The sequence below is a fragment of the Martes martes genome, assembly GCF_963455335.1.
Source record: "Martes martes genome assembly, chromosome: 4".
Lineage (NCBI taxonomy): Eukaryota > Metazoa > Chordata > Mammalia > Carnivora > Mustelidae > Martes > Martes martes.
The window spans coordinates 148,988,144-149,007,953 of record NC_137891.1 but is presented as its reverse complement, the minus strand read 5'-3'; the positions used below and the strand labels follow the sequence as shown (position 1 = coordinate 149,007,953).

The window sequence follows — 19,810 nt, the reverse complement described above, 5'->3', positions numbered from 1 at the left end:
CAGTGATGATCGCTGAAACCCATTTGTTTTTATCCAAGCCCCAAACAGTCCGAGAGTGATGGGATGACAAGAAATCCAGAGGAAATGGCTGTTGAATCTATAAAAACTTCTCAAAGACAAACATATTCCATCTGTCTTTTTTTTTTCAGTACATAGAAGACCATAAATGTTTATATGAGGCATATATTTATTATTTCATGTTCAGCTTTTTTTTTTAAATTCCTTCCCTTTACATCAAGCTAATTAACTCCTATGCTCATGTGGGTTTTTTCCCCCCTAACTGCTCAGAAGTATATGAAACAAGAGGGAAGACATAACGATGGGGAGAAATGCTCAGCTCCAGGCAGATGGGTGGGGAGTTGGGGTGGGATGAGAGAGCCCAAGTCTTAAGATCCCCTTCCTCCAACTCAGGACATCTTGGGTCTCTCTGGGAGGAATCAGTTGTTCTGACTGAGAAAATCTGCAGGAAGACACTTCCACCTCTTGGGGAGGGTACATCCTGGGATACAGGTAGAGGGGACCTTTCCTCATCCCTCAGAGTAGCTCAGTTTTACTGTCCATGGAAAAGATAATTTGCTCTACAGTAAGGCCAGAAAAGCTGGCAAAGCCTACTGAGGAAGTCAAAGAAGTGCTCTGGCTTCTGAAAAATCCCTTGCCCTGGGACCCCAGATCTGAAACCACATGGCTCCCAGGGCCTCTCCTCCATGAAGCCCTCCCTGACTAGCCTTATCCCACAGGGCTTCAGCTGTCCTCCTCTGCCCTCCCCAAGGAACTACAGCCAGTGTTCCAGTCCACTCCCTCACCCACCAGGCACAAGGGGCATCACTGCCCTAGAGATTCTCTAGGGCACTCCCGAGGGTGGGGGGTTCTACTCCAGAGGGTACAGTGGAATGTCACTGGGGGACTTTCTGCTGGTCACAAGGACTGGGAGCCACTGCCATTTAGTGGGGAGGAGCCAGGGATGGCTCACAGGGAGGGTTAGCCCTCCAGTAACTTTTGGGTATCTTTCCAGATATCCAAAATAACTATACACTGTACATGAACAATCTGGTCGTCTATGCCTAGAACCTAGCCCCATTTTACATATAAACAACTTTTTTCATGGTTTTAATATTCACTGAATTTTCCAGGAATGGAACGACCATGTAAATTGAGGGAAGATTGTACTGTGTTATGTTTGGAACTTGACCAAGACTTTTTCACCATTTCAGAAAATCACGTCACCTCGGTCATTCCGCCTGTGGTGTTTGTATGTCTGTGGCTGGCAGGTTCGGGGAGGCCGCACACAGGTGCGGGCAACTGACGACCTCATCCCGCCTCTGGAGAGTCGTGCCTCAGCTCATACAGGGAATTACACGTCACTCAGGAGTTACTTCCCTTTCGTTTTTTTTTTCTTTTTTTTTAAGATTTTGTTATTTATTAGAGGGAAAGAGAGCATGAGCAGGGTGAGGGGCAGAGGAAGAGGCAGACTCCCCGCTGAGCAGGGAGCCCCGCGTGGGTCTCGATCCCAGGACTCTGGGATCATGACCTGAGCTGAAGGCAGACGCTTAACTGACTGAGCCACCCAGACATCCCTTGTTTCTTTTTTATAACACAACTAAAACATTATATGGAATTTTAAAAAATTAGGGTGCAGGCAGGTTACATTATCTATGAATATCATTTGAGAAGAGTAAAGGAGGCAGGACAAAAATGGACCTTGTTAGAAAAAGGAAGCGCTGATGTGAACCCCGGACCTCGGACAACTCCTCAGATTTCGGACGGGGAAAGCGAGGTCTCCCGGACAGTCACACCGTGAGGCGAGTCCAGGAGAGCCATGCAGCCAAGTGTGTCCCACTCTATGGTGCTGAGACACACCGAGGGCCGGCCCGTGTCTTGATGTCTTTGAGACCCAGGGTCTGCTTCTGGACTCAGAGACACATAGCCCTGAGCCCAGAAGGGCCCACGAGAAGGCAGGCACATGGTTCCAGGCGGGTCCCCAGGGAAGGGGGCTGGGGGCACAAGGTGGGGTGTACCAGGCTGACTCTGGGAAGCCCCGGGAGAGACAGGCCAGAGAGAGCAGGTGCAGGCCCTGGTGATCAGCAGAGGCTGGGGGGTTGAGACCTTGTGACCATGCTCACATCCCCACACCCTTCCCCCCCACCCCAAACTTTCCTCTTCACCTGCATTGCTCCCCAACTCAGCTCCTTCCTCTCCCTCAGCCCCTAGTCCTCCACTTAACCACTCTTGGTCCTCCCATGCCTCCCCACCTTCGCCTCATTTCAAACGACCACCGCCTTTCTCCTGAAGGACCGCTTCCCCTCCTTCCTGAATGCGATCCCTCCACTCCAGGTGCTCTCTCCAAAGCACAGAAGTCCAACCAGCCTCCCCCATTCCGAACCCTCCTCAGCCCCCACTACCCACAAGACAGCCTCTGACTCTCTAAGCCAGGAAAACAAGACTGTGCACCTTCTGTTTGCTCCAGCCCCTCTCCTGCCGGCTCCCAACTCGCTCCCTGCTGCGGTGGTGCCCAGCTGTTCAAGGATCTGCCCTATTCTTTGTCCCCTTGAGCCCTTGCTGTCCACCCCCCCACACAGGCCCTCACTACTTCCCCTCTGCACCCCCCCCCCCACAGCCTGTGCCTCTGACAGAGTTCCCCTGTGCACTCCTGTCGTGTGGCTCAGGTGGAAGTTTGAAGAACAAACTCAGACAAGAATACATCCATGAATGAGGCCAAGATAGATCTAGAAAGCCAAGGGAGACAAGAAGCCTTTTCTCTAAGATGCAGCCCTTGGGGCAGGCCTCACTCCAGCCATTACAGCTTTACTGGCTGAACCCCATGGGTTTCCCCGAGAGGTGGGGGTTGGAGACATCACGGACATTTCCACAAGCGTGTCTGGGAGACTGGGAAGCAGCACCTCGCAGTGTTTTCATTCCAAACACGAGCCAGCCTGTGCGAGGGGGTAGAGGTGTGTGTGTGGACGTAGGGCTGACCTCGCAGGGGCTCTGCTCTGGGCTGTGCAGAAGGTTCTCTAGGGTGTGCAGCTCATGAGGACAGCCCACTCAAGGATGCCCTTGGCTGCTGGGCCTGCAGAAGAGAAAGTCTGCCCACTGGCTACATTTCACAAACTCCATGGGGAGGGACAGACAGGTTCACATTCAAAGTAAACGAATGATGCTCTGTATTTTGGTCCAGCAGCCCCTGCGTTCAGTGCTGACCCCCTTTCTCACACCTCAGGTCAAGAGTCCGAGGAAAGGCCCCCTGGGCAGGGAAGCAGAACCCGGTGTTCTAGGCTTTCCTGAAGATTCCCTGCATGTCTTGGGGCAACTTCCAGCCCCTGGGCCTCAGTTTCCTTTCCTAAAAGATAAGGGAAGTGCACTGGGGTGCCTTTAAATGTTCGTGTTCTAGGCCCAGAGAGCCATACAGAATCTGCAGTCAAAAGGCCTCATGACCCAGAGGAAGAGCTGGTGTTGGACAGGACCCAAGCCTCCCCTACTCTCCCAGGTCCTAACACTTGGGGCTCCTCACTACCTGACAGGTCTGCCACTTCCCAAAGGAACCCAAAGCTTTCTCTGGAATGCAATGAAAATAGCACCTATCCGTCTCTTCCTTCCCACACCCTCTCCCCACATTCCTACCATGTACCAGGCCTGGGCACTGGACACAGAGATGAGACAGACACTGGTACTCCCTCAGGAGCCCATAGTCTGGTGATCAAAATGGACCTTTAAATAGAAAAAGACATCAGATGGATCAGTGCTGGGACCGAAGTGCTCCCCCACCCCAAGAATGAGGGAGCATAACTTCCTTCCCTTATCCTCTCTCCAGCAGGGCCACTGCCTCCATGAAGCCTTCCCTGATTCTGCCACTCTCTCCTATGTGATCAGCTGCTCCCAGGAAGGCCGGCAGTCCCCCTCCTGTAGCCTTTACTGTGTGACGTAAGCCATGTCCATACCTGGTCAGGCAGAGCACTGTGCTAAATGTTTCGGCAACTCACGGTTACAGAGATGGTCTCCCTGAGCCTCCCTGAAGCCTCTCAACGTTCCTGCTAGATAGATCAATTAGCTCATTTTACAGGTAAGGAAACCAAGGCCCAGGAAGGTAAAATGACTTCTGAATAACACACTTCGAAACAAGCTGGGCTGGGACTTGGGCCCAGGGCTGATGATTCCAGGCGTGGAAGAATCCCCTGGCTGGGCTTACAGTGGCCATCTCATGGCCCACTCACAGACTCCCCCAGGCCCAGGGAGGCCATTCCCATGGAGAACACATACACATCGTAAAAGGCATATACCTCAGTCATTCTGAGGTAAAGTGTCAGGGCTAAAACACACTAAAACTTCTATTGAAAAGATAATCTAATTCCAGCCTTCTGTTTTACAGAAAAGGGAGACTGGGGCCCACAGTGAACAAGGGGTTTGTCCAAGTTCACACAACAATGGCCACATCAGGATCAGACTCAGTTCTCTGGAGTCCCCATGAGGCCCTCACTCCAGGCACCTCCCTTCTACCTCTTGAAGGCAGCCGGAGGGGTAACACTCTCCTTAGCAGCCTGGAAGAGAGGAGATGTTTACAGGAACAACTGAGTGTATCTCAAAGATTCTCCCATCAGCTCTGCAAGACAGAGGTCATCATTCACCCCACTGGAGAGACGAAGAGCTTGGAAGGCAATGAGGACCGTGCGGGCATTCTGCCTGGGGTCGAGCCCCGCCTCCCTCCCAGGATGCCGGGCTGCCAGTAACTGCCTGCCTCGACCGTTCGGCACCTCACGGCTACAGAGATGGTCTCCCTGGGCCTCCCTGAAGCCTATGGCTAGCACTGACCCGTGCTTCTGATGCCAGCTCAGTGCCCTGGCATCGTTTTTTTGGGCCAGCCCTGACGTCATCATGTCCCATCCTAACGCAGGCATCTGGCGGGAGAACAGGCTGGACAGAAAACGGGCAGAGGGCCTGGGCTTAGGACATGAGTTCCCCAAAGCCCGCCTGCTTCCTCCTCAGCCTGCTTGCTGCCAGGTTTTGCCGGGTGAGTTGTGGCAGCTCGCTGCCAAGCACGGGGACCCTGTCAGCAGGCCGGCCGTGAATGAGTGCAGTGTTTGGGAGCAGTCAACAAGATGGATGTTGTTTCGTTTCGGCTCCGCGCACCGTAAACATTCTGGGGCAGACGCAGCTCCAGGTGGCTCGCTGGCTCACCCCCGACAGCTGGACCAGCCTGCAAAGGCCCATTAACGTGGACATAAACAAGGAGAGCTGGAAGACAGAGAGGCCTCTGGGGTCTGTCCCACTTTCAGAGACACCACAAAGGACACAAAGGAGCAGAGAAATCCAGGAGCCAGACTGGAGGCAGAGGTTGCCCAGAGAGGGGGAATGAGGCCCCACCTGGCTCCAATCCCAGCTCTGATGCTGATCAGCGGGGCGACCTTCCGTAAATCCCACAACCTGTCCAGGCCTCAGTTTCCTCATCTGCAGAAACAGGAAAAGGCTCCCCTGGAAGGCCACAGTGAGGCTCACAGAAATTCTTGAATGAGCTGACTGTGCCGGCAACAGCTTGAAGACAAGGACTACACCTGATCCGTCCAGACCAAATGGTTAATAGCACAGGCTTTAGAGACAGATGAAGCTACCCGGTCTGGAATCCTCACTTTGCCATCCATCTACTAGCGTGCTCATGGTCAGATAACCCAAGCTCTCTGAGCCTCCCTTCCCTTATCTGTAAAAATGCGAACATGCTTGCTGCACGTGCTGGCTGGGAGGGTCAAATGCCCACAGTCGCTTAGCTCAGAGCCCAGCACACAGTCAATAAAAGGTCACTCTCATTCCATTATTATCCATAGCTCCCAAATTGGAGCAGGGTCTCAGGATGAAGCGGTGGCCAAGGCTGGGGGACAGCCAGGTCTTCTGGGATTCTCCCCTCCCGATCTAAGATGATCTTTGAATCCTGGACCAGGCACTCAGCCTGCCAGGCGCCCACGGGGCCCTCACAGCCTGGCCCCACACATCAAACCCCGGGCCCACATGGGAGGCGGTCCAACTTGACGAACATCAATTCTCCAAGAGCCAACTGGCCAAAAATCAACGTGTCAAATGACCAATTCATCATAAGCCAAATAGTCACAAATTACTCCGCCAAATGGCTGTATTCCCAAATTACCCAAACAGCTACCCCAAACTTGTTTGTTTTAACCATGTATAAAGACGACAATTTGGGTTGGAGGAGATGGTTTTAGGTTGAGTTAGTAAGTTCTCATTTTGTGTTCAGAGTAGCATTTTTAAAAGTATTACATTGATCAAAATCAAGGATCATAGTTGAATTCGTCTCCTTAGTGAGTATTCAGTTCATTTCATTATCAGGAATCAAAGATCACTGTTTCATACAGGCAACCTTCAAGTTTCACTGTACAGTAGGGGGGGGCTGAAACGTTAAGTCCACATCAAATCCGTGGAACGTGTGAATGTGACCTTATTGGGAACAGGGATCTTTGCAGTTGAAATGAAGCTAAGATGGGGAGATCTTCCTGGATTATGCCGGTGGGCCCCAAAGCCAATGAGAAGCATCCTTATGAGAGACAACGGACAGAAAGGAGACAATACACCCAAAAAGGCAGAGACTGGAGCAGTGGAGCCACAAGCCACGGAATGCCAACAGCCCCGAGAAGCTGGAGGAGGCGAAGAACAGATTCTTCCCTTGAGCTTCCAAAGCCAGCGCTTTGGTGCCAGACCCTTCCAGAACTTAAGAGAATAAATGTCCCTTGTTTTTAAGCTACCAAGTTTGTGGTAATTTGCTACAGCAGCCTCAGGAAACCAACACACATTTTTAAAATATCATTATTTTATACCATTTTCTGTTTTGCCAACTCTTACTTTTTTTTTTTTTTTTGGTAAGGGATTCTTTTGCTAATTTCTCGAGAAACCTATTGACCTGAGTTTGTTTTTCTCTAGCAACACACAACTGTGACAGGGCTGTGGACATGACTTCTTAGGGTATTCTTTACTTTAACCATCTTTTAGGGCTTTTTATGATTTCTAAATCACGCCTCAGTCTTTTCTTTAAAATTTCCTATCTATGGTTAAAGTGTATCAAATTGGTTATCTATTCTCTTAGCAAATTAATGAATCAGACCAGTAATATATAAAAAGGATAATTCATCATGACCAAGTGAGGTCCTCAGAACGCAACGTTCCAGATCAATCAACCGAATTCACTAAATCAAAAGGATAAAGAAGAGTCATATAATCAGCTTAACAGGTGCAAAAAAAAAAAAAAACAATACTTACACATGATAAAAACTCTCAGCATACCAGGAATAGAAAAGAATTTCTTCAATGACACAAAATCAATGATAAACTATAGCTAATATCATGCTTTATGGGAAAAAACTGAATGCTTTTCCTTCAGATTGGGAACAGAGTAAGGACGTCCATATTCATCACTTCTATTCAACATTTTATTAGAGGTCCTAGCTGGTGCAATTAGACAAGGCATGAAAATAAGAAGAGAAAAAGCATAACTCTTTATTCCCAGAAGACATGACTGTTTACATGGAAAGTCCTAAGCAATCTCCGAAATCAAAAACTTAGAAAGAATAAATTAATTCAGCTATGTCACAGGATACAAGGTCAACATATAAAAATAAATTATAATCCTATATACTGAGGAAATAATGCAAAAATGGAATTTAAGGAATAATCCAATTATAGCTAAAGCCATAAAACTTCTAGAAGAGAGCACAACTTGGGACAGGCAAAGGTTTCTTGGAACACAGTAACATAATCACATCAAAAAAAAAAAAACACATAAAATGCTTAGGAACAAAGTTAGCAAAAGTTGTGTAAGACCCTTTGCCCTGAAAATTATTAAATTCCACTGACAGAAAGTAAAAAAGACCTGAAAAAATGGGGAGAGATATCATGTTCAGAGATGGAAGAGTCAACATTGTTAAGATGTCAATTCCATCTAAATCAACTACAAATTTAATGCCATCTCAATAAAAATTCCAGCAGGCTTTTTGGTAAAATTTGACAAGTTGATTCTAAAATATAGATGAAAATATTGAGAACCTAGAATAGTCCAAAAACATTAAAAATGAAGAACAAGTCAGAGGATTGAGACTATCTGATTTTAAGGTTTTTTCTAAATCTAAAGTCATCATTAAGATAATGTGATGGTGGTGTAAGAAGAGACATGTAGATCATTGGAACAAACAGAAAATCTACAGGGGTACCTGGGTGGCTCAGTCCTTAAGCATCTGCCTTTGGCTCACGTCATAAGACCAGGGTCCTAATTCACTATCAAGCCCTGCATCCAGCTTCCTGCTCGGCGGGAAGCCCACTTCTCCCTCTCCCACTCTCCCTGTTTGTGTTCCCCCTCTCTTTCCATCTCTCTCTCTTTCAAATAAATAAATACAATTTTTTTAAAAAAAATAGCCTACAGATAAACCCACACTACTATGAACAATTTTTTTTTTTTTTTTACCAAAGTGCCAAGACAAACTAATGAAAAAGAAGTCTTTTCAGCAAATGTTTCTGGAAAAACCAAGTAACTGTATGGGAAAGACAACCTTGACTCTTATCTCATCTCAAAGACAAAATCAACTCACCGTGCATTATCAACCTAAACTTAGAGCTACAGCCATAAAACTTCTAGGAGAGCACACCACTTGGGACAAAGGTTTCCTAGAACACAAAAAGCAAGACACTGAAAAGAAAAAGTTGATAAACCAGACTTCTTCAAAGTTAAAGAATCTTTGTTCTTGAAAAACACCATTGAGAAACTGAAAAGGCAAGACAGGAAATGGGAGAAAATATTCCCAATCCATATCTCTAATGAGACTTGTATCCGGAATATCTAAAGAACTCTTACAATTTGGTAATAGAAGGAAAGACAGTGCAAATGAAAAATGGACAAAGGACTTGAAAAAACCGTGCTCGAAAAAAGACCTGCCTATGCCAACATGCACACGAGAAGAGGCGAAGAGGCTCGACACTTGTAGTCCTCAGGGAGATTAAGATAAAATAGGGGGAGCTGTGGTTCTAACAACACTGGCATGTTGGTATGTTGGTACCTGGACACCCACTGAAGGACCTGTCTTCCGGCTGGCCAGCTCTAAAGAGAAACCAAAATGAAAGCCCATCTTCCGGCAGCATCAGGTCTAGATATCCACCCGGTGTTAAGTTCTTTTCTATCTTGCAAGCAGGAAGGAGTTGGAAAAACCTCCTATAGGAGATGACTCTGGAGCTAAATCCTGAAAGATTGCTTTCCGGAAAGACAGGGCAAGAAGAGCATCAAAAGTGTGCGGACCACCATCCAGCCAGAGACACGCAACAGCAACAGGCTGTTGGAAGGCTTTGAGTTTTCAGACCTAGGACCAAGAGGCCCAGGAAGTAAGATGAGTAGGGCTGGAGCAAGTAGTGCCTTGTGGGCCCTTCAGTAACCTTGAACTCTCTCCTCTATCAGGATAGAGCCACGGATTTATCACTCGGCCCAGGTCTGGACCAAATCCCAACATGCAAGCCGTATTATCCCTTCATTCTTCATTCACTTGGATATTTATTCAAATATTAACTGTGCATTTACTATTACCATTCCTTTCTCCCTAGCCTAGAGAGGATTCCTCCAGTCCCAGTCCTTGCTCTTTGTCGGGATATGCAACCACTACAGAGTAAGCTCTATTGTGTGCCAGGAGCTGGGCATGATGCTATATAAGCAAAATCTTATTTAATCGTCAGGTTTTCTCCATTTTGTAGATGAGGAAATGAGAAGCTCGGAGAAGAAACTGATTTAAACCTAGGCCTATTTATTCACAAACCACTATTCCCATCAATCTATCTATTTGTGTAGACATGTGCAGGCTGTAGGCCAGGCCCAGAGAGCCACACAGGGGGACAGGTGGGGGCACAGGGGACCACAAGGCTGCCTTTGAAAGGCTCACACCTGCCTGCCCGTGACCACCTCTCCCATCAGAAGTGGAGCCACCTTCCCTCACGGAGATTTGGGTGGGCTCCCAGATGCTGGGCTGAGTGACCTTAGAGCTGGAGCGAGAACTGACCCAGTCCCACTGGCATTCCCCTCTCCAGCTGCTCACAATGGATGCACTAACCCTTCGCCTCCTGGTGGAACCACTAGGCTGAGAGTAGGGGCTGCTCTTGGGAATGGGAAAGGGGGCAGGGCATGGTGCCAAGGTCTAGCCTCCTCCACTCCAAGCCCACACCTCTGGTATGACCAGATCCTGGCCAAATACTGAAGTTCCCATTACTGCAGCTAGCGGGGTCACTGATCCAATCATAGGTGGGTCAAATAAACAAACAACAGACACAATCAGTAATGTCCCCTAGGAGGCAGCCTCCCCCACATCCCTCTCTGGAGCTCCAGCCAAGTCTGACCTCGACAGTCCAGTAGTTACAAGTTTTGCACACTGCCGCCTCACCCTACCTCTGCTCCAAACCTTCTTCAGTGGCCCCCATCCCCCAGGTCTGATGGTCCTCCACCTGAGTCCAGAGGACTCCTGAACTGGTCGGGCAAAGTTCCTTGCCTTCTTATTAGTCCCTCATTGCTCTGCTCCTGGTACACCCACTATTATGGGCAGAATGCTTGTGTCCCCCCAAAATTCACATGTTGAAACCCTACCCCCAATGTGATGGTATATGTGGAGAAAGGGCCTCTGGGAGGTATTGAGGATTACATGAGGCCAAGAGTCTGGGGCCGCATGAATGGGATCAGTGTGCCCTTACAAGAAGCAACAGCAGGCAGCTTGCTTCTCTTGCTCTCCTCCGTGAGAGGACACGGTGAGAAGACAGCCATCTGTGAACCAAGAAGCAGGCCCTTACCACACACTGCATGTGGGACTTCCAGCCTCCAGGACTGTATGTAAATGTCCACCGTATCTTCCTTCATTCCAGCAGCCTGAACCAACCAAGACACCTGCCTTGCCCTCAAACACACCTCAGAAGCTTTGCATTTTCTGGCCTTTCTTCTCCCAGGTCCATAGAGCAGTTTCTTGTCACCATTCAAGTTTCAACATGAATGAAATGTTGCCTCCTCCAGGAAGCCTTCCCTGATGCCCTGGGAACCTCATAGCCCTGTCCTTTTTAACCATCTTTATGGCATGCAGCGTTAACAGCATCTTGTATTTTTGCTCACATCTTTGATTTTCTATGCTCTGAGGGCATGGACTTGGGTTTCTTTTGATCACCTCCCATGTCAGAGAACACGGCTTGGCTCACAATAGGAATTGGCAAATACCTGGCACATGTACCAACCCCAAAGGGCCTAGCTTAAATGACGCCTCCTCAGTAAACCCGTCTGGACACCCTTGCTCGGCTCCCTCAGAGTTGTAGACCTTCTCTTCCCGCCAGAGCCTGAGGCCAGGGCTATAGCTGATTCATCTCCACAACCAGCACCATGCACAGGGCCTGGCCTGCATATCCAGGGGCTGAATACATCGTCACTGAATAAACAGATGAATGCAATTCAACCTCACCACCTAGGATATGTGCAGAAGGGCAACTGTAAACTGTACGGTGTTCTGTGCAAATGCATATGGGCATGCATGTGCACACACACACAGACACAGACACACTCATGGACACACACCCTCCCTCCTTCCAGGGCCTGCTGGTCACAGGGCCCTTCCCTACGTCTGCTGAACTGAATTCTGGGCAGTTCCTGCCTGTGCCTGAACACCAGCTCCTGCGACCACAGCCACACGTTGGAACTGTGCAGCCACTCCCCCAGTTGGCATGAGTCTTGAACATTTACCTGAGCAGCCTGGGAGGCAGAGGTTAAGAAAACCCCAGCGCTGAGTGCTCTGCAGGCCTGGGAGGGGGGAGGCGCAGAGAGCCGCCGGCACATGTGAGCAACAGATGGTCAGCCGGCCGATCGGGAAGGTTCTATTTCAGTGACAATTCATTTTCAGTAATTATCCCTCTCTCCTTTAAAGTCACCTAAGGCAGCCCTCGTGGGCACAGCGGATCTCTTCCCTGGGCGAACTTTCAAGTTATTTGCACTTTTGGAGATGCGTAGAATTAAAAGCAGATGTGCCAAATTGAGCCTCCTGCTTGCCGCTCCATCTCTGATTTTTTTTTTCCCTTGCCGGCCCACTGTAAATGTTTTTAAAATGGGACCCCGGTACTAGACATGTCAAAAGCTGAATTCAAGGTAGAGGAGGCTGCCAGCAGGGAAGACGGATGAAATTTAAAATCCCTTTCGACAGATTAACTAGAGACACTTTGAAGCCATAAATCATGCAGACAGTCTAGAAGAAGCTAATAATGGATTTCGGTTTTGTTCGTATTTATTATCTTGAAGAGATAGCAGAATGCAGGGCCAATGTGCCTGGCTGGGAAACCCACTGAGGACTTCCCAAGGCTGACTGTCAACCAAAAAAGAGGTGGGATAGGAAGGGCAGAGGGACGTAAAGACTGGTATTAATTATGTACTTGCTGTATGCCAGGCACTGGGCTTGGCATGACCTGTCTTATGTCAACCAAAATGCACCCATGTAAAGGACACCATATTGTTCCTGTTATAGAAGAGGAGGGACCCTAAGATGCTCCAAGAGATTTTGTTCCAAGCCATACAGCTTCTCCTCCCTAAGTCTAAAGCTCTGTTCTTCCCATCTAACAGGATATAGGAAAAGAGATGGCCCAAGGTGAGAGCAGAAGATCTCAGAGAGAGAGACCACAAGGACATAAGCTCCAGCACCCCGAGGGGCCCACTCCCCAAGTGACCTGTGTACTTGCCCACCACTGGTCATTTCAGCCTTCCCCTACTCTCTACCTGGGGTGCCTTCAGTGGTCCTTTCCTGAGCTCATGATCATGCTGGGACCTGGCCTGGGTCCCCGCCTTCCAGAGCATACCATGCATTACAGCATTTTGTGTTTGCCTTACTGATCCCCAGAGGGCTTGCCTCAAACAAATATGACCCTATTCATCCTGCTACATCTGCCATGGCCATACAGGAGAAGATCAATGCTGTTTTCACTGAATTCCCTGATGCCCCAGCACCTGAACACCAGGATTACATCCACCAAGGGCAGAGGAATGACAAGGGAAGGAAGCTAGTATTTTAGAGCGCCTCACTAATTCATTCAACACACAGTTCTGATGCTGCCCACTCTGTGCCAGCACCAGGGATGGAACCATGAACCAGACACAGCGCCCACAGAGAGCTTACTCAGAGCTTAAGGACCAGCTGCTTTGTATACTCATTTAGCCTTATCGACCTAGGGGGGAGGAAGAGTTATCCCCACCTACCAGACAAAGAACCTGAGGCTCAGAAGGCGAAGCCACTCAGCCCTGATCAAGTGGGGTGTGCAGCCAACCACCCCACTTTGCACTATCAGAGCCCCACCCCAGTCGCCAACAGGGCCGGGCTAAGTGCTGTCTACTATGTGCTGAGCTTCAGATGACCAGCTGTGCAGAATGCAGGGACAGGCTGGACTTCAGGACCAAGGGCTCGAATACAGGAACAGGAAACAACACCCCAAGAGGCCAGAGGGGGCCACCACCGGGGAGGGCTTCCAAGGCAGAGGACAGAGCCCCCAACTCTCCCTATTTATGCTCCTCAGGAACTCCTTATCCATGGCAGTGGGCTCCAAACTCTGGCACAGCAGAATCACCCCGGGGATTTGATAAATCCCTCTGGGTCCCGCCCTGGATAAATGAGATCAGAATCTCCGGGGATATGGGCTGGGAAGATGTATTTCTGTGAAGGTTCCAGAGAATCCTGCCGCAGCCAGACTGGTGCCAGCCCTACCTAGCGTCTGGCCACCAATCCTCAAGGGCAGAGAGTCTCACCTCTTTGGCCTGGCCCTGCAAACTACTTGGCTCCAAACCACCTCTCTGCTCTGGTCTGCCAGAACTACACACGCATACACTCACAACCCCCGATACTCATCCAGTCCCGGCCTAACAGTGATTTGCCACATTCCCCTGTTATGCCCTGAATGGGCACCCCTACCCCACCCCCTGCTTTATGCTCTTCCCTCTCCTGAAATGTCCTTCTACCTACTTCAACATGGCCGATTCATTCCTACTTATATTTCAAGGCCCAAAAGTTTCCTCCCTGAAGCCCTCCCAGATCTCCTCTCCCATGAATAAGATCCCATGAATGAGATCCCTCTGTGAGCCCCATGAATAAGTCACCCCAGACCCCAGCTGCCCCCTGAGTTTGGCACCTGAAGTCCTCTTTCTAGTTCTCCCTCTAGCCTCCCTTCCTGGCCCAGTGCCTGGCTTAGAATGGTGCTCTGGAAACAAAGGAGTCATGAGATGGTCTTGGAGAGCAAGTCTTCCCCCGAAGATTGGAGGAGAAGGAGAAGAATCCCCGGGCTCCCGATTGCACTCTCCCCACCACGCTGCGGACACGCTGGCCCCATCCCACAGTGGCAGCTCATTCCTCCTCCTGGGCCTTTGCACTCGCTCTCTCTCCCACCTGATATATATGTGGCCCCAGACAGGTAGGTCAGGGATGGCTGCTTCTTGTCGCAGCTCTCACTTCCCTCAAGAGGCCTTCCCCGCCCTCCCTCAGACCCCATCACTCATTATTCCCTCACCTGCTTTCATTTTTCTTCCCAGCACATGCCACTACCTCCATATCATGTCTCTGCTGGCTGGCTGTCTGCCCCACCCGAATGCAATCTCCATGAGGGGAAGGAGCTCTAGAAAGCCTGGAGAGCCTTCCTGTCCTTTCCTGCATGCACACACACAGCGTTGAGAAAGCCATCACAGACCGTTCAATATGCGAGCCTTGGGTTTTCCCTTGAGATGTATTTGTGGGTAGCTGTACATGCTCCTCTGTGGTGCATTTTTAGAGGAAAATCTTCAAACATTAAAAATAATTCCATAATCTCATCTGTCAGACAGCTTAGATTTTGATAGGCTCATTTTTTCCATTATACCTATGTGTGTGACCATGTCTGTATATAGACATGTGTACACACACGCAAATACATATACAAATGTTTACCATCTTATTACAAACTTGACATTTGTTTCGTATTTGTTACACAGATCACAAGGACTTTCCCCTTGTCACGAAGGCTTCTTTGAAAACCCCCTTCTGAATGGCTGCATAGTACTCCCGTCACACGATTGTATTTTCATTTGCTTCGTTTCTCCCGTCTTAGACATTTAGGTTGTTTCCAATTTTTTCTGTTACAAACAATGCTATAATGAGCACTTCTAAACATAAATCACTGTCTGGACCTCTGAATGCTTCCTCAGGATGACTTCCAAAAGGAGGAATTCCTGAGTCAGAGAGACGAAATATTTTCCGGGATCGTGGAACATATTGTCAGACTGCCCTCCAGGAAGACCGTCCCATTTACACTGACACCAGTGCCTGGGGGGGCGGCCAATTTCACTGCACACTGCAACAAGGAGGAACAGATTTCCTTTGTGTTTGCTAATTTGCGAGACCGAAATGATATTTCGTTTTTATTTGGAGTTTAACGCCAATGGGAGCAAATAACTGAAAATACTTTTTGGCTAACTATTTCTTCTTCTGTCAACGGCCTGTTCCTGTCCTTTCTCCATTTTTCTTATATTTTGGGGTGGCTTTATTATGTATTAAAGACATCAGGCTTGCTCTCTGTGGCAAATGCTCTTCTCACTTTGTTGACTGCCTTTTATTATTGTTTATAAATTTCTACACATTAAAGTGTTCTAAGTTTTCACATGGTCCAATGTAACAGTCTTCGGTTGTGATCACTTTCGTGGGCTTTATGTAAAGCTAGTCCTTTTCCAACCAGACATAAGATAAATATCTCCCTATAATACCTTCTAATTTTTTCTGTGGCTTCATTTTTCACACTTAACTCCTTAATCCATCTGGAATGTATTTTGCAGGATAATGTAGGTGAGGATTTAACTTTATTTTTTTCCCCAAATAGTTAACCAATTGTCCCCATCTGTGTTATTTTTTTCAAGACCTCATGGCAGAATTTCTACCATCTCCCTTAGTAGCGCCATAGCGTAATAATAATCACAAATATCACATGTATGTACTTAACGCTTTACCAAACATTATTCATTCATCATTCATTCATCACATCGCTGCTGAGCGCCTGCTGTGCATTGGGGACTATTCTAAGTGCTAGGAATACAGCAGGGAGTAATACGGGCAACAACCTCTGCTCTTATGCAATACACCTTCCAAAGGGGGGTGTGAAATAAATAAAAAAAACAACGTAGAATGTTAGTGGTAAAGGAGAAAAATAAAACAGGAGTGGGTATTTGAGGGGAAAAGGCACTTCTACATAGGATTTTCAGGGAAGGCCTCACGGAGAAGTGCCCTTTGCCTAAAGACCTGAAGCAGGTAAGAGACGGAGCCACAGGATGTCGGGGCCTAGAGAAGAGGACATTCCAGGCAGAGGAAACAGCCAGTGCCAAGGCCCTGAGGCAGCAAGTGACCGAACATGTTCCAGAATCAGCTGCAAACCAGTGTGGCTAGAAAGGAGTAAGCCTGAGGGCACGAAGGAGGAGCCAAGATCAGAGTAATAAGGGAGGTGTGTGGAGGTGGTTGTATGTGTGTGTGTGCGCGTGTATCTTGTAGAGTCTCACAGGGCTTTATACAGATCTTGCTTTACCTCCACATCTGGATGAGATGATCTGTTTGGGTGGGTTTCCAGCAGAAGAATGACATTATGGATGTTTCAACACAGGGTTTTTCAACCCCAGCCCTACTGACACTTGGGGCTAGATAACTCATTGTCCTGGGGGGCTGTATCTATAGCACAGAATCCTCGGTAGCAGGCGTGCACACACACACACACACACACACACACACAGTCAGCTGTGACAATTAAGAACGTCTTCACACACTGCCAAGTGTTCTCTACAGGACAAAATGGCTCTGGTTGCAAAGCACTGCTTTAATGGATTGCTGTGGCCACTGGGCTGAGGGGGCAAAGGAGGAGACAGAGAAACCAGTGACAGTGAGCTGACGAAGGGGCTGGACTGGGGCTCGGTGGTGAGTGTGGAGGCATCAGGGTCTATCAACAGAGCACCTATATGGAACGCAAGAAAAAGAAGAGTCCGTTTTGCAGCCTCAAGACCTAGGAGGATGGAGTTGCCACTTACGGGGATGGGAAACCCAAGAGAAGGACCTGGTGTCAGGGAAACTCTCAGGAGGTCAGTCTTGGTCTTTTTTGACCAGCAATGGAGATGCTGAAGAGCAGCTGGATTGCCAGGTCTGGAGTGTGGGGGCCAGAGACAGCACTACAGATGAGACCACCAAGGGAGTAAGCATAACCAGCAAAGCAAGCCATCCAAGGACTCGGCGTGGGCACACTGGTGTTCAGAGGTCAGAGAGAGCGGGCGGGGGTGCCCGAGACGCAGAAGGAAAACCAGTCTGCGTGGTGTCCTGATGCTGGGAGAAAGAACTGTTTCAGGGAGCAGAGTGACGCAACACATCCAAGGCTGCGGAGAGGACAACGGAAGTGACGACCAAGAGCTGTCCCCTGGATCTGGCCACATGGAAGCCTCTAGAAACCTGGACCAGGGCTGCTTGGGGGGTGGGAGGGGCTGGCTGGAGATCATTCATGAAGAAACAGGAAGAGAGAAACCGAGAGGATGAGCACAGGCAGCTCTCCCAGTTTGCGACAATGCATCCTTGGGCTTGTCTCATGCTCCTTCCACACTCCTCCCTGCCCCGGCTGCCTCTGACTATCGTCACTGCTGTGGGGGCCAGATGCTGGCCAGGCGCTGGCCCGGTGTGGGCCTCAGACAGGTGTGGGCTGCCAGCACCACCTATAACACAAGTGTGTGCCATGCAACCTCACACACCCAACCCTCCCGTGGGAAGGGGGGAAGACTCTGGAGCACCCTTGTCCAGTGGGCACAGGCGCCCATGAATAAACACTTCCTCCTTGACAGTCCTCCAGGATGCATGTGGAAGGCGCTCTTGACGCCCCCCCCCCCACAGCCCTGTTTCACTCCTCCATCTCTCAGGCTCCCTGGAATCACCTCCCAAGGAAACTACCTGTACCAGACATGCAAATCTCCACCTTCAGGGGAAGCCAGGCTAAGGCAGATGGGAAGAAAAGGAGAAGGAGACTGGAGGTGGATATACTGTCAGGAGAAGATTTTGCTTTGGTCTTTTAAAAGATGTCAGAAATAACAGCAGGCTTGTAGGCGGATGGCAAGGAGCTGGAAGGGAGGCAAAAATAGATACAGGGAAGAAGGGAGAATTGCCAGAGCGGTGGTATCCTTGAGAAAGTGAAAAGAGGGTCCACAGCCAAAACTGGGCCACAAAACCAACTCTCAATAAGTTTCAAAGGACTGAAATGAACAGAACATGTTCTCTGACCACACTGTAAGAGAGAACTAGAAATCTCATATAGTTAGAAATTAAGAAACGTGCACCATTAACTGTGACTCAAAGACACAATGGGAACGACAAAATATTTTGAACAGACTGATAATGAAACTTCTACATATCAAAACTCATGCAATGTTGCTAAAGCAGTGCTTAAGAAAAATCATGGTTTTCCAAGTCCCCAGTGAGTTTGTTAGAAGTGTTGAGATTTTAATGAGTTAAATATCCATTTCAAGAACAAAATAAAGCAGAAAGAGAGAAATTATAAAGATATGGGCAGAAATCGTAATATGGAAAATATACACATGAGCCCACACATACAATAGAAATCAATAACTTAGTCTTAAAGTTGGTTGTTTGAAAAGATGAGTAAGATTGACAACTGACAGATCACAAGAAAGAAGGATCAAGAATGAATAACTAATATCAAGGATAAAAAAAATAGTCAACTCTTGATGTTACAGGCAATATAAGAAGTTTAGAGATTATTATAAATATCTTTATACCAATAATTTTGAAATGTAGTCAAAATGGACACATTCCCAGGAAAATATAACTTACCCAAACTGATCAGTGAAGAAGTAGAAAATCTGAATGTCCTACAGGCATTTAAGTAATTGAATAAATGCTCTAAAATCTTCCCACAAAGATGGGGCACCCGGGTGGCTCGGTTGGTTAATATTTTCCCACAAAGAAAATTTCAGGTCCAGATGGCTTTTCCAGTGATTTCTATCCAACACTTAAGGAAGAAATAATCCTAATCTAACTCTCACCCTTCCAGAAACTAGAAGAGAGAATAATCCAAAATTCATGGGCTAAGAAAACCCTGCTGTTGAACCTCAAAAAAGACAGTATGAGGAAGGAAAAATTTCAAGTCAATTTCATTCATAAACATAAATGGGAAAATTTGAAATAAAATATTAACAAATTTAATCCAGCAGTATGTAAATGGAAAAAAAAAAATTAATTACCAGATTTGGTATACTCAAGGAACCCAAAATTGGTTTAACATGAAAAAGTCATTTATTCACCACATCAGTAGATTTAAAAACAAAAATAACATACGCATCTCAATAATTGCAGAAAAAGCATTTGATAAAATTCAATCTCCATTCATGATTTAAAAAGAAGACTGCCAGCAAATATGGAAAAGAAAGGAACTTTCTTTATACAATAAGGAGGATTTACAAAAAGCCAACAGGAAATTTCAGTTAGTAGTAAACAGTTCAAAGCTTTCCCTTTGATGCTGGAAGCAGACGAGGATATCCGTCATCCTTGTCTTCCATCTTCTACTTCTGTCATATTCTGTATTATATTCTACATAGTAATGTTAAATGTTATATATTAAGGAGGCCCTCGCCAGGATGGGAGGGCAAGAAGAAGAAATGAAAAGAGGCAGAATGTAGGAACACAACGGACATTCACACCCACTCTGATTCAAGCACACACAGAGTGCTTCCACCTCTGATTCCAACTCAAGTTTTACCTATTTTTTTCTTTGTTGTTTTTTTGTTTTGTTT

At 47.8% G+C, this 19,810-nt stretch overlaps 1 protein-coding gene across 3 annotated transcripts in view; it reads right to left on the bottom strand.

Moving 5' to 3' along the window:
- The window catches only part of GLIS1 (GLIS family zinc finger 1), a gene marked incomplete at its 5' end in the record, with an annotated part of 216,523 nt that overhangs the window by 97,147 nt on the left and 99,566 nt on the right, over positions 1 to 19,810 (bottom strand). The gene's annotated exons all lie outside the window — the stretch shown is intronic.